Genomic DNA, 12,880 nt, shown 5'->3' on the forward strand with positions numbered 1-12,880 from the left:
TTAGAAATTATCATGGAAATAACTGCTGACCTCACAGGTCAAAAGGTGACCTAGAACCTAATGGTAATTATATCACATACTGAACACCTGTCCAAATAATACATAGATTGCACTCATTCCAAGACATTACTGCATATCAGTTTTTTTTAAAAACTATATAAATATTCAGTAGAGCCCTTATCCCATCTTGGGCATGATGAGGTGACTATTTTATATTGAAGCATGCCCACTTCAGCATCAGTTCCTTCTCAAAAGTCTCAGAATAAAATACCACAAGCCTATTTCAGGCTTTTATCCTACAAGGTAGATGGGACCCAAACTGCACTTTAATAATGAACTAAATCTATTTACCCAAATGGTCCTATGCTGAGTTCCTTATTATAATCTTGTTTATCTTGAAAAGAATATTCAGTCATCTGACTTTCAGGTTTCCATGTTAAAATACTTCCACATCAGATAAATACTGTTTTCCCTTCTATTGTCCTCTGACTTTCTTAAATTGCCAATTTTTCAGATTTTCTATGGTTCCTTCCCTTTTAATTGTCACATATTACATCCAAATATAATACATTAATTGACATTTCTAGTCAAGAAATAGTAGTCTGTAAGATTGCTGGTTTTCATGCCATTGCATTTTTGATTTAGAGCAAGCTAGTACAGTTGTAATTACTGCCAACTGGATGTAGTTCTTAAGGTTACATCTGTAACTGAGCTGAAGAGGGCTCAGGCACATACTTGAGCTCTACCATGTGATAATCCACACCCTTTAACTGATAGCCTGCTCTTTGGTATGCTTTTGGCCAAGGCCAGTAAGCATTCAGGTAAAATACTGCAGGATTTGAAGAACAGCATAGGTTAGGGAATCTTCTAACAGGCAGTACAAATGAGGCTACCCTGGCTCAGGAGAGCAGGTGGGTTAGCCAGGCAGATGTGAGCTGTAGTTTGCTACTGGCTCTTGACTGGGTTGTGGTGCATTTTCTTTTCTGTGTGACCTAAGAAATTAAATGCAGCCAAAAACTGGTAGAGAGATACCTTCATGAGATGCCAGTCCCAAACCCGCACAGAGGATGTGAGCTGTTGGTGTGGGAGAAGGACAGACCAGCGTTAGGCTGACCGTGATTTCCCCAGGGCAGGCAAATTCTCAGCCTGTGAGTAGGAATGGATCTTGGCTACCCTGTGCTCCCTCCAGTGAGCAGAACAGGGGTGCAGAATGCGGGACCTTTCATATTTTCAGATACTTTTCTATATTCTCAATTACCATTTTTGTTTGCTCTTTCTTCAACTCTTTTCAAATAAATGATCCGATTCGTAGACAGTTGGTCTTAAGCCTTCCTTTTATTCAGTATTATTCTATGGGGAAAAAAAGAAAAAAATCTACTGCTCAAGAAACTTGAAAAAAATCTGCTTTCTTGGGTTGTTTTGAGATTTTCACATACTTTCAGAATATATTAGCAAAATTATACTAATTAAGTGGATAATTAGGCTTCCTTAGAAAGCATCACATGGTCTGAGCTCTCTTTCTGTTCTTTCTTTGCATGATGGCAAGTTTAAAGTTCTCCTTTCCAGTTCCGTTTCCTTTTCTCCAACTTCATTCTTCACTAAACATTTTTTTTTCACTGGAAACTCTTATTGTATTGCAATGCTACTCTGAACTACCTTTTTGCTATTACTCTTCAAACTTACTATCTTTCTGTCAAGGATTTTCACAGTATGTTTACACTTTTTCTGGTCTTTTTATTAAACCAGAAGTATTGTACAGTCATAAGGTCTTAATTTTAGATCTAGTATCTCCTTTTTTTCCTGATCACTATCAGATCCAGTACTGAATTAACTCTCATTACTTCTTCCAGTTGTTTTAAGTGCTATACAAAAATCCTGTAACCTATTTTGAAGCACCTCTTGCACGTAACTCAAATTCCTCTTTTGCAGCTTTTCATACATTTCCATATATATAGCAATACATGTATGTATAATGTGAATATGTCTGTGTACGTATATATATATGATAATCATGGAGACCCTCATAAACCTAGAGAAAGTTGAACAAATCAAACTTTCAATACAGTCTTAATGGATTTTGCTTCTTCCATATTCATTTGTGAAATTATTTCTGTGACTGCCAGCCATGTGATCTGTGGAATCTGCAAGCAGGGTGGTTGTTTTATAAATTATGTTTCCCTCACTTTATATTTCTTATATAGCAACAGATAGTTATTCTAATTATGTCTTAGCCAGTCCTGTTTCTAATGCAATCAAAGAACAATTCTTGGAATTTGTAGTGGTACTGCATCTCTCAAGACCACCTGTACCTAAGCTGTATTTATGAACAGAAAGACCTATTTTTTCATTACTATTTCCTGCACGACTTTATAGATTAAGTATGTTTTCACATCTCAGTGTAGCAATTCACTCAACTTTATTCTTCTCTGGCAAATGTTTTCCTATGGTTACACTTATTCATTTGCTGAAATATCTTTCCTGTTTCGTTAGTATTTCCAGCTAATCTTTCCTTACTGTTCCTAATAGATTTACAAATAAAGACGTTTTAACTGATTTCTTAAACTGAGCTTTTATCACTTAAAAATTGCAAATCAAAAATAAACAAAGTTGAGTGCAAAAAAATTTATCATCAAACTTCAAGTGTGATTTTAGATTAGTAGTATTATCAAAAAAGCAAAAGTTTTGTAACCTAAAATACACCAATACAGTACTCTCAAAACTAGTTTTCTAAAACTGTGCTATGTCAGTTTGATGTACTTCTGTCTAACAATAATTTGCCAGTGTTAGAATTGTATTATTTTTCATGATAAGCAATGCCTTAGTCCATAACAACTCTGCTGTAAAATGAATACAAGTATTCATTTATTAAGTCACAGATTATTTCGTGACCTGTATTGCCTTACATTATTAATAAAAAGGATAAATCTTCAGCAACCAGTAGTGACTTAACTGTATGCTGTCAATATGCATTATTTGAGGATATACTGCAGAAAGTCCCATCAGGTTTTACATGGAGTTTTAATAGTCTTTTGTTTTCTATGGATAATTTTCATATAGTTTTTCTTTAAGAACTTAGTTGCAGTCAATGCAACTTAATTTTAGCAAAAAACTTCCTGCTTCTACTATTCAACACAAACTCCTCATTGGTGTAACCATTTTAGAGATTCTGAATTGCCCCTGCTTTCTAATCATTGTCTGTAATGTCACCCTCATTCTCAGTATACGCATCTGGCAAAGGTGCCTTGTTAATGGCCTCAAAATTATGCAAAGTTCTGCAGATAACTACACTAGTTAAAAACTTGTAGGCACCATAAATTACATTCTCACTCACACCTCCATTTCCTGGTATACTGCTGTTATTAGTGCCATTATTGTTGCCAAATATTGTAGGTATCAGAAGAGGCTATAGAATAATATTTTACACATATAAAGCAAAAGTTCTGAACATCACTGTTTATGTTTTATCATGGCATTCCTTTTACTGCAATCCAAATAATTTAGATTATCTAAGGAACATTTACTATACCTAAAGATAGATATGTAGGTATCTATCCCATAAAACCATTAACTATTATTCAGTATTTCTGCTACAACAGAGCATGATTTTCAAAAATTCTCCTGATTTTATGCATGTATACGTTTTAGTTGTCTTTTTCAAAAAAATCCATCTCCTTATATTACTATCAATACAAACCACCCTTTCAAATAGCAGTTTTCTTTATATGCAAACAAAACTGAAAACATTTGCCATACCATTTATGAACACAGCATGGTTTCATTCAGATGCTCTTTTAAAGTTAGCTTTCCTGTATTAAACTCAAGTACTATAAATCTTTATTTTTACAGGAATGTTTATCTCTGTCTATAGTTACTATTCCATTGATGTTGGAAGCAAGGTACTTTGATCCTCTGAAGGCACATGTATCATTAAAAAACCTAAAATGCTGTAATGAATTTTTAAGTTTCTTCTCTGCTTTACTGGAAGTTCTAAAATAGTAGATCCATCCAGCATTTAGAAGTAAATATATTCTTGAGTATATATGATCATGCTCAAGGCAATATTCTAGGCAAATGGATGCAAACATATGAGAAAAAAGGGATCAGTATTGGACCAAAGGAGTTAGGAGAGACCAGTGCAGAAAGGAACCACAAACTTGGGTTAACAAAAGGAACAAAAAAAAAAAAAAAAAAAAAAAAAAGGAGAAGACAGAACTCAAGAGAAGAAGAGATCTTTAACAGGTATAAACCAAGAAAATATTACCAGAGGGAGAAAGAAAATAATTTGACCTTTTAATAATTACTGAACAGAAAAAGAAATTCCACCTGTTAGTAAATTGGACTTTACCAGTATGCAACTTTGTAAGTCTACCCCACTTTTTGCAAGTGAGCCATGTAGGACTCAGTTGTTAAAATAAAGACTAATGCTATATTTTATTAAACTTTTATGTCTTTAATATGGATTTTATACTCTTCACATTTCATTTTACATTTCTACAAACATCTTTAAGTTACAATTACATTGGGAAACCAACACATTTTATATGAAGGCAGAAGAACAATATTTTTTGACTACTCAAACCATTAAAAAATTCATGAGTACCATAGTCTTCTTTTTCTATGTCTTCATTACAATACTATGAGTCAAGAAAATACTGGTATCAGCATCAAAGGAAGGGTCAGCAATCTTCCACATCAGAAGTTAGGACAATACTTTCAACATGGAAAGTAGGATTGTCAGAGAGGTAGCAAGTGAAAAGCTTCAGAAAGGATGGCAGCTGTAAAGAGTAAAAAAAAAAAACGACCCAAAAAAACAAAAAACAAACAAACAAAAAAAAAACAAACAAGGAGAGATAAGATAACAAGACTGAAAAGGACAGGAAAAAAACAATACACAGGAAATGGCAACAGCAACAATCGTGTTTATTCATATTAGAAACAGTACAAGAACATTGACAGAAAAGGTGAGGAAAAAGGCAGGCATTCTTAGAGAGGTCCAAAGAGAAGATCTACTATGGTATGGCTCAGTTATTTTTCAATGAAGATGACAGGCAAATCACTTAACTTTTAGTTTGAAATAGTTGGTTCAGAGCAGGATTCCTGTGAAGTCAGCAAACTAAAATGGGCACCTCCAGAGGGCGATTCATCCCATCCTAAGGTCTGAATCTTAGACTCTGAATCACATATTTGAAATGTAATTAATTTTGTGAAGTTCACTAGGTATTTATGAAGCTAGCATCTGATCTTCTTCGAATATTTATGGGTAACATCTGGATTAAAATAATAAGTGATTCAGCGTATTTTCAACTTCCTTTAATCTGAACAAAGAAAATTTACTAATGACTTTCATCTGCACAGAATATGTAATAGGTTTGTGCTGCATAATAGTTTTTACTACTGAACAGTACTTGTGTGCACTACACTGAGCACAAAAATGAAGTCTGACCCAAATAAAAGGAAGTTTGTTTTTCTGTTAGAACCAATTATATACTACTGGGCTTTAAGTTTATGTGTTGTAAATAAAAAGCCTAACATCACTGGAATTTCCTATTCCAAACTTTAAGACACAATTCATTAAATATCACATTTAACTGCTACTTAAAATGGCACAGCTGATACTTCATTTATTTGTTACTAAATACAGTAAATACTGCTGTGAAAAAATGCTGAAATCCAATGTCATGGTCATGGACACATATTATAATGGTTATTTTAAATGAACTATTATTTAACAAAAGAGTCATGGGTGAAGGGCTCATTTTAAAGTTGGTATACAGCCCAGTCTGTACAGGAAACTTCAGTGCGGAACTGGTCTGTGGAAACAACCTCTTCATACCACCTTCACCAGCTCGCCAGCCCAGGTGCAAAGGCAAGACTGTGTGCTTACAGAACAGCAGTACCAAAGCATAAATAACCAGAGAAAGGGATGGGAAAGTGAGGATTCCCCCTGGGGAGTGATCTGGGGCTGGAAGACACCAAAGGCACAGCTCACTGTTGGCACTCCCTTGTCAATATGGAAAGTCTGAGAGACACAGTCCTGGGACTGGAGTGGTCTTCCACTAATGACTATTTCCGAATACAGTCATCTTGATACTGCCTATTACATGAGGACAAGCCAGAGCTGCCAGTTACAATGCAATTAAAAAGACATCTTTAAAATCTAAATATACTTGAAATGGGATTTTGCACTGAACAATTTACATGACCTAAACCATTCTAGAATTATGCGACATAAAATAGTGTAACATCAATGCAAAACAATGTAACAGCAAGGGCTTAACTATAAAGTAGACTAAAAAGTCTTTTATTTAGAACTTCTAAATGTTTTATCTCCATTTAATTTCATTTTCCTTTTAGAATGAACATGAAGAGTACAGTTATGTTAGTTTTTTTGTATTCGTATCTTTACTGGGTGCCCTTAAAAACTGCTGCCTAGTGACACAGACATGGCACAGGAATGGGAACCCTATCACACAGCAATTTATAGCATAGTTCTTATGCTGACCTATCCCTATCAGCAGAAATTAATACACTACATTCCAAAAAGTAGATGTTACCATTCCAAAATTAATTGTGAACTAGCACCATAAGACCTCTCCCTGCCCCACCCATTTTCACTCTCTGTCTCCTTTTAGAGGGGATGTTATTCTGCCATACATCAGCTCAGGCCTCAGTTACACTGAAGTGTAGCTCAGGTGAACAGTTAAAATGTTTTATGCGTACCACGGAGTGAATGTGCGAAAATGGGAGATCCTTATCTCTGTAGTTAAATGGTTTTCTTGCAGGGTAATTCATGAAGACCAGTTATAGTCACTATATGAATATTTTTTAACTGCTCAGTTTTAAAAAATATGGGATTTCTCTAAACATATACTCTTGCTATAATATTATATATACTTACGGGAATCATGCAGAAACTAAGCACATCCATGAACAAATTACTGAATGAATTTTTTTTTTTGCAATTTCCTAATTTATTTTCTTTTATTACAGCTTATGGATGAAAGCCACACTGATGTCTAACCTGTAATGAGTGCCAAGGTAAGTAATCTATTGTTCTACAGTTACATTTGTTTATTAATTGATTGATTTGCCTAGTCCTGCTGAGTAACAATTAATTAGCAGTTTCTATTTTGAATTTCAGTACTATTACAATTAGATTTTACACAGAAATTCTGACACTCTTAACTGTTATTGCGTGCCTGCTTGTGCCTTTTCCCAAATGCTAGTGACTAGAATTAACAGAAATATATATTTAAAAAATGTTTGGGGTTTTTTTCACGTCTAATAGTGGGTTTTTTAAGAGCTAACTTGGGAAGACAAACATTGGGGTAGTCATCATTTCAGCAGCCTAATGAATTTTGTGATTCAGGTTGGCGCTGAAAATCAATTTAAAGCTTTCCTTAGAAGTGACTGTGCTAAAATAAAAATGCACAGTGAGTAAAGTACAGCTCAGAACAGCAGTTAGAAAGCTGAAGCCTCACTCTGTTTTCCATGCAAGCACAAAGCATAATGTATCTGAGCACTATATAAAAAATATTACTGTAAATACTCACCCGACTCCTCTCTTTCATCCTGTTATTTCTCATATGCTGATTAAGGTTTTTTTCATCTTTCCTTCTGTAAAGGAAAAAAATTTCCATCTCCCCATTTAATTTTCCTCCTTTGCTTTTTCCTACTCACCTGCACAGTTTCTGGAATTCCAGAATTTAAAAGAGTTGTGGATCCAATCCTGGGGTTAAATGGCAAGTTCTGAAAGCTTTAGCATGTCTGAAGATCAATAACTTAAATTCTAAGTGTTTGCGTTCTCTTATTTCCAGGAAAGATATAGAAACACTAGAATAAAGTTCAGCAATTAATCTCTTTAGATACCTGTAACCTTAGAATGAGATCACCATTCTGTAGAGAGCTATGCTCATACAGCAAAACATAAAGATTTTTATAAATTTGAACTATATCGTTATCTCTGATAACTTATTTTCATGCTTAGCTGTTATGAGAAGGGCATGTCCACTTCTCTCCTTTAGTAGCCACTCTAAATGATGCATACAATGCTTCAACAAATGAAATTATTCATATCTTAAAGTATTTATAACCACCTTATAAGATATTTAGGTGACAAAAATAGCAAGAGCTAAGACTAGCATATTCTACATAAATGTAAGTACTTTCTATCTTGTAACAATTCATAAACAATATTTATTACCTGCATCCATGACATACATTTTTAATTGCCAGGTCTTGTAAACACAAAATCCATCTGTATAGCATTTTTTCAAGTAGCTTAATAGCCATAATATCAAATGTTGTTTCACACATAGTATCAACATTTGATGTTTCATTGACACAGTAACAGGAAGCCAGCTCAGTGTAAGTTACTTTGTAGAAGATAGTGCCAGAACTTCAAGGTGTTACTTCTCAGGAATCATGAACTCCGGCAGTCTTTAAAGATAAAATGACATATGACAAACAATAAAAGTAAAGCAAATTTTTAGGGACCAGTGTTGACTATCTAAAAGAATGATCTCTAAATCCAGTATAGAAACCTGACCAAGAGAGAAACACAAAAATAGTTTCCTTTTAAAATAACGTACCCTCTTAGAAAAAAACCCAAACCAACCAACACCCCCCCACCCTAAAAGTATGCTTTTTGTACTATTGTTATGGTGATCTTGGTACATAATCTATTTGTATAGTCATGTGCTGACAGGATTATTAATTATGGAGTTCCAAACTTGAGCAGAACTCATGTATCTCATTAGCTAAGTTTAGTCATAGACATAAGTACGCAATCATAATCAATATTGAGAAGGCAAACTGTTAAATAAAAGCTTAAGACTTATGAAAAAATCTATGTCAAAAAAACCCACTGCATGTAAAAAAAAAACCCCTTTCATTTAAGGGGATGTCCTATGACATTGCTTTCAGTCTTTCTGCAGACCCTTTAGTCTTCATAAACAACTTTTTAGGGATCTGCAAAATAATTAAGAAAAGCAATCCCACTGCCCATAAGCTTCAATTTAACACCAGTAGGTGTAATAATCCACTATGTTAATTTATTTTTAGGAAGATCATAGATCACAGGAAAATGCAAATCAAAGAGACCAGGCTTTAGAAATCCAAGACTTTTTTCCGCTGTTTAGTAAGACAAACATTATTTAAAAGTCATAACTCATCATGTGGAAAAAACTCTACCACATTCTTATGAATGCTGCAGGAAGGGGGAAAAGGAATAAATGAATCCATCTACACTCTGCAGATTTCAAATGATGGGACATGTCCCACCTGGAGAAGATGCCAACTGTACATTGTAAAGGAGAAGCATTACTATTGTGCAGCCAGCTTTCCACAGCATCTCATTTGAGTCCTTTTGTATTCACTGGTGAGGCCATGCTGCCAGTACTGTGTTCAGTCTGGGGATCCTCGTGACAAGGAGGACATGGAGATGCTGGAGCATTAGAGAAGGGAAACAGAGGTGGTGAAAGGTCTGGATCTCAAGTCCTATGAGGAGCAGCTGAGGGAGCTGAGGTTGTTCAGTCTGGGGCAAAGGAGGCTCAGGGGGGACTTTATCTCCTTCTACAACAAGCCTGAAAGGAGGGTGGAGCCAGGTGGGGGTCAGTCTCTTCTCCCAAGGTAACCAGTGACAGGACAAGAGGAAACAGCCTCAAGTTGTTCCAGAGAAGGTTTAGATTGGATGTTAGGAAACATTTCTTCACTGAGAGGGTTGTTAAGCACTAGAACAGGCTGTCCAGGGCTTTTAAAAAACATGTGCACATGGCACTTAGGGACACAGTTTAGTGGTGGACTTTTACTGTTAGGTATAGTAACTTGATGATTTAACTTATAGTTAACTTGATGATCTTAAGGGTCTTCTCCAATCTAAATTATTCTATTCTGTGATTCATTTGTCTGTCTGCATCTGCAGTGCAGAACTCCACAGACAGGAGGCTGAAGAAAGCACAGTGGGACAAAAAAACAAGCTTTAGATGTGAAAGATTTATAGGACCATTTGTACCTTCGCACGTAATTGTTCCTGGAGTAAGCAGGAAAGTAGGTTTTCCACTTAAAAGGGTTATGTGCAGGAACTGGAGAAGAAGTTGAGGTTCCAGAAGATAGGTGTGTAGCTAGGACAAGTGTGGCATTTGCTAGAGTCAGATAGAGAGCTGTAGCCACATTCTCTACTAAAGTGACTTTCAACTGACCCCAGTGTATTTATCCAACTTCGATCTTTTCAACTCTTATTGAAACCCCTTCTCTGACACTTATTCCAAATTCTTCATCCATGTGCACTTATCCTCAGACCGAACAATACACCCCATCATGGCTTCTCTACCCATACGCCTTGTCAGGACTCATAAATCCCTCTCTCCTGTCCCTCACAGGTCAACTCAGGAAACCACCTTTTCCCACAGTATATTAGAAGTCACTCTCTCCTTCCTTACAAGCTGCTTTCTGATACAAGGCAAAGATCCCCCTCAGTCTCATATTCAGGTGGTAGCTCAAGCCTGACCAAAGACAACATCAGAATCATGTAAGCTAGCAACAGGTATTTAGCAAGATAATATAAAAATAAGCACAACCCCCCTCATTTTCACATTTGTATCAAAAGACACAAGTAAGAAGAATGGAACACAAAAAGGTTAAACAAAGCACCTGTCAACTTGCTTTATCCTTTAAAAACTATTGTCAGTATTTGTTTCTAATGTTTTGTTTAAAATTTATAAAATACATTATAGTTATTTTAGACCAGACAAATTATTTCTTTAACATACTTAAGATAAACACATTTATACCACTTATATATGAATATGGCTTATAGTTTGGTGTACCTCAAATTTGACACTGCCACAATCCTTAACAAAAATATTCACAGAAGGTTGGAAAAGCTAACATCTCTGCTAATTACTTATGGACGTGCTTGTATGGTACTCAGGACAATGGGAAGTAAACTATGTCAAGGACAACTAAAAGCACTGATAATATATTTTATGACACTGGAAAATTTTCAATAGCAAGAAAAAAGTTGTAAGAGTCATGATATAAGGATAAAGAAGTTTTTTACAATGTAAAATTATCATTCAGGGAAATAAAAGAAGTTGGTCAAATACAACTGGGATTTTTGAAAAAGTAACAAATGGGTAATAAGACATTAATAATTGTAAGGAAAGTTTATGCCCATTAATAATGACAGAATGGAAAATTGTAAGATCTGTTTTTCTGGCAGTGAGAAATCAGGCTTTAATTCAAAGAAGGATATATATTGTCATCTAGAGGAGCTGACAAGTTTATTTTTGTCAGATGAGGACCCAAGACTTTAAAAATCAAACCTACTTATCAGAAAACTAACCTACTAATTGGGAGTATATATGAAAAGTAGGACTACTGAAGAATTTTAGGGATACTCAAGGACAATACAATGATCCAGAACCCTGTATTTCTGTTACTGGGAAAAGTGTGATGGGGACAGAGGGATTAATACTGCCAGACTACTTTTCCTGCCTTGTTTCTGGGCACCTCTTGCTGCTGCTTCTTATGGAGAGGCACCCAATTTACCTAAAACTGAGAACGTAGGGAGAGCTCTCTACTTTTTCATTTGCTCCAGAACGTCGCGTCCCACTTTGTTTTGAGCAACAGACCACTATCAGCCCTCAGCAATTTTCAAAAGCCACCACACACCCATCTGATCAAACTTTTATTTGGAAACACTATTTAAAGGATTGTTATGGTTTAGCCAAACAGATGTTCAATTCAGCATAGCCTTGGAGTGCACTAGGGATTTGCAGACAACAGCCTGGAAACCATTCCAGCTGTTGCAAAGGTACAATGATATCTTCTACTCCATCCCTCCCTCCCTCCAGACCTTCTGGTTTCTGCGTGAAACATTTCTGCTTCTTTATCTGATTTCCCCTGGGATTAATTTTAGGGTCTGCAACTGCCTTCAGCTTCTAAAGTAGCAGCAAACTGGCATTTGGCACTGCCCACAGGTTTGTGAACAACAGAAGTAAAACTGATCTGCCCATCCATAATATTGCTACTGCTAGAAAAAGGAACAATAAAAAAAATCTACAGATTTAAGAAAATGGGAACAGTATACACTTGATACATGTTTAAAAGTTTATCATCAATCAGTGAGGACAAGACTCTTATTTACAGATCCAGAATGATTTTAGGAAATTACCAGAAGCTGCTAAAAATCCATGCAAACACCAGTAAGGTGGCTTGAGAGCCCTGGCTTCTCACAGCAGCAAGACAGTACCTATCACTTTGACAGTGATATTCCAACCCTGTAGCAGGCAGGAAAGTTCAAAACATGTACTTTAAGCTTGTTTGGGTTATGAAACTCTGAGAAAATTGGGAGAAAGAATCTTCTCTTCATTTTGCAGCCCCTGCTGTTAAAAAGAACAGCTACATGTCCCTGCCCTCCTGAGTGGCGGGACTGGTCACAGCCTGCTGAGCTCACCGTTTACGGGCTGATGGCTGCTGTAATCCAACAGCCACTGCCTCTCTCTGATGATGGATTTGACTGAACAGTGGGGTCAGCGATATCTGGCCACAGTGACAGCCACGGCTCCTGGATCACCACAGGTCCTGCTGTGAGATTCTTCTGCAGCTCTTCAGGGTCAACATTAGGTCTGCCTCCAACTGTGAATATTTTCCTTTTATCATCTGCAATCTTTAAAATTGCACTTTTTCAGACTGTTTAGGAACAGGTGGACCTGCTAAGGTGCCAGTACAAACCTCTGTGAGGGGGCAGTGTTAAAACTGCCCATTAGTCACTATACTATTCCTTATCTTCTAACCCTTTACTAATCCATAAAGAATTTTAAGTGACTCCCTACTTCATTTTCTAAACAGTCTTCAGTCACAGAACTTTTTAAAAACT

The 12,880-nt window shown here is 36.0% G+C and overlaps 1 long non-coding RNA gene across 1 annotated transcript in view; it reads left to right on the forward strand.

Annotated features, from left to right (window-relative positions):
• LOC136285221 (uncharacterized) overlaps positions 1 to 12,880 on the forward strand; it is a 72,501-nt gene that overhangs the window by 20,945 nt on the left and 38,676 nt on the right. The window contains exon 2 of the long non-coding RNA XR_010719394.1: positions 6,991 to 7,038. This is a non-coding gene — a long non-coding RNA (uncharacterized lncRNA). The remainder of the gene's footprint in view (positions 1 to 6,990; positions 7,039 to 12,880) is intronic.

The sequence above is a fragment of the Chamaea fasciata genome, unplaced genomic scaffold (genome assembly GCF_029207755.1).
Source record: "Chamaea fasciata isolate MVZ Bird 193981 ecotype frontalis unplaced genomic scaffold, bChaFas1.0.hap1 SCAF_2, whole genome shotgun sequence".
Lineage (NCBI taxonomy): Eukaryota > Metazoa > Chordata > Aves > Passeriformes > Sylviidae > Chamaea > Chamaea fasciata.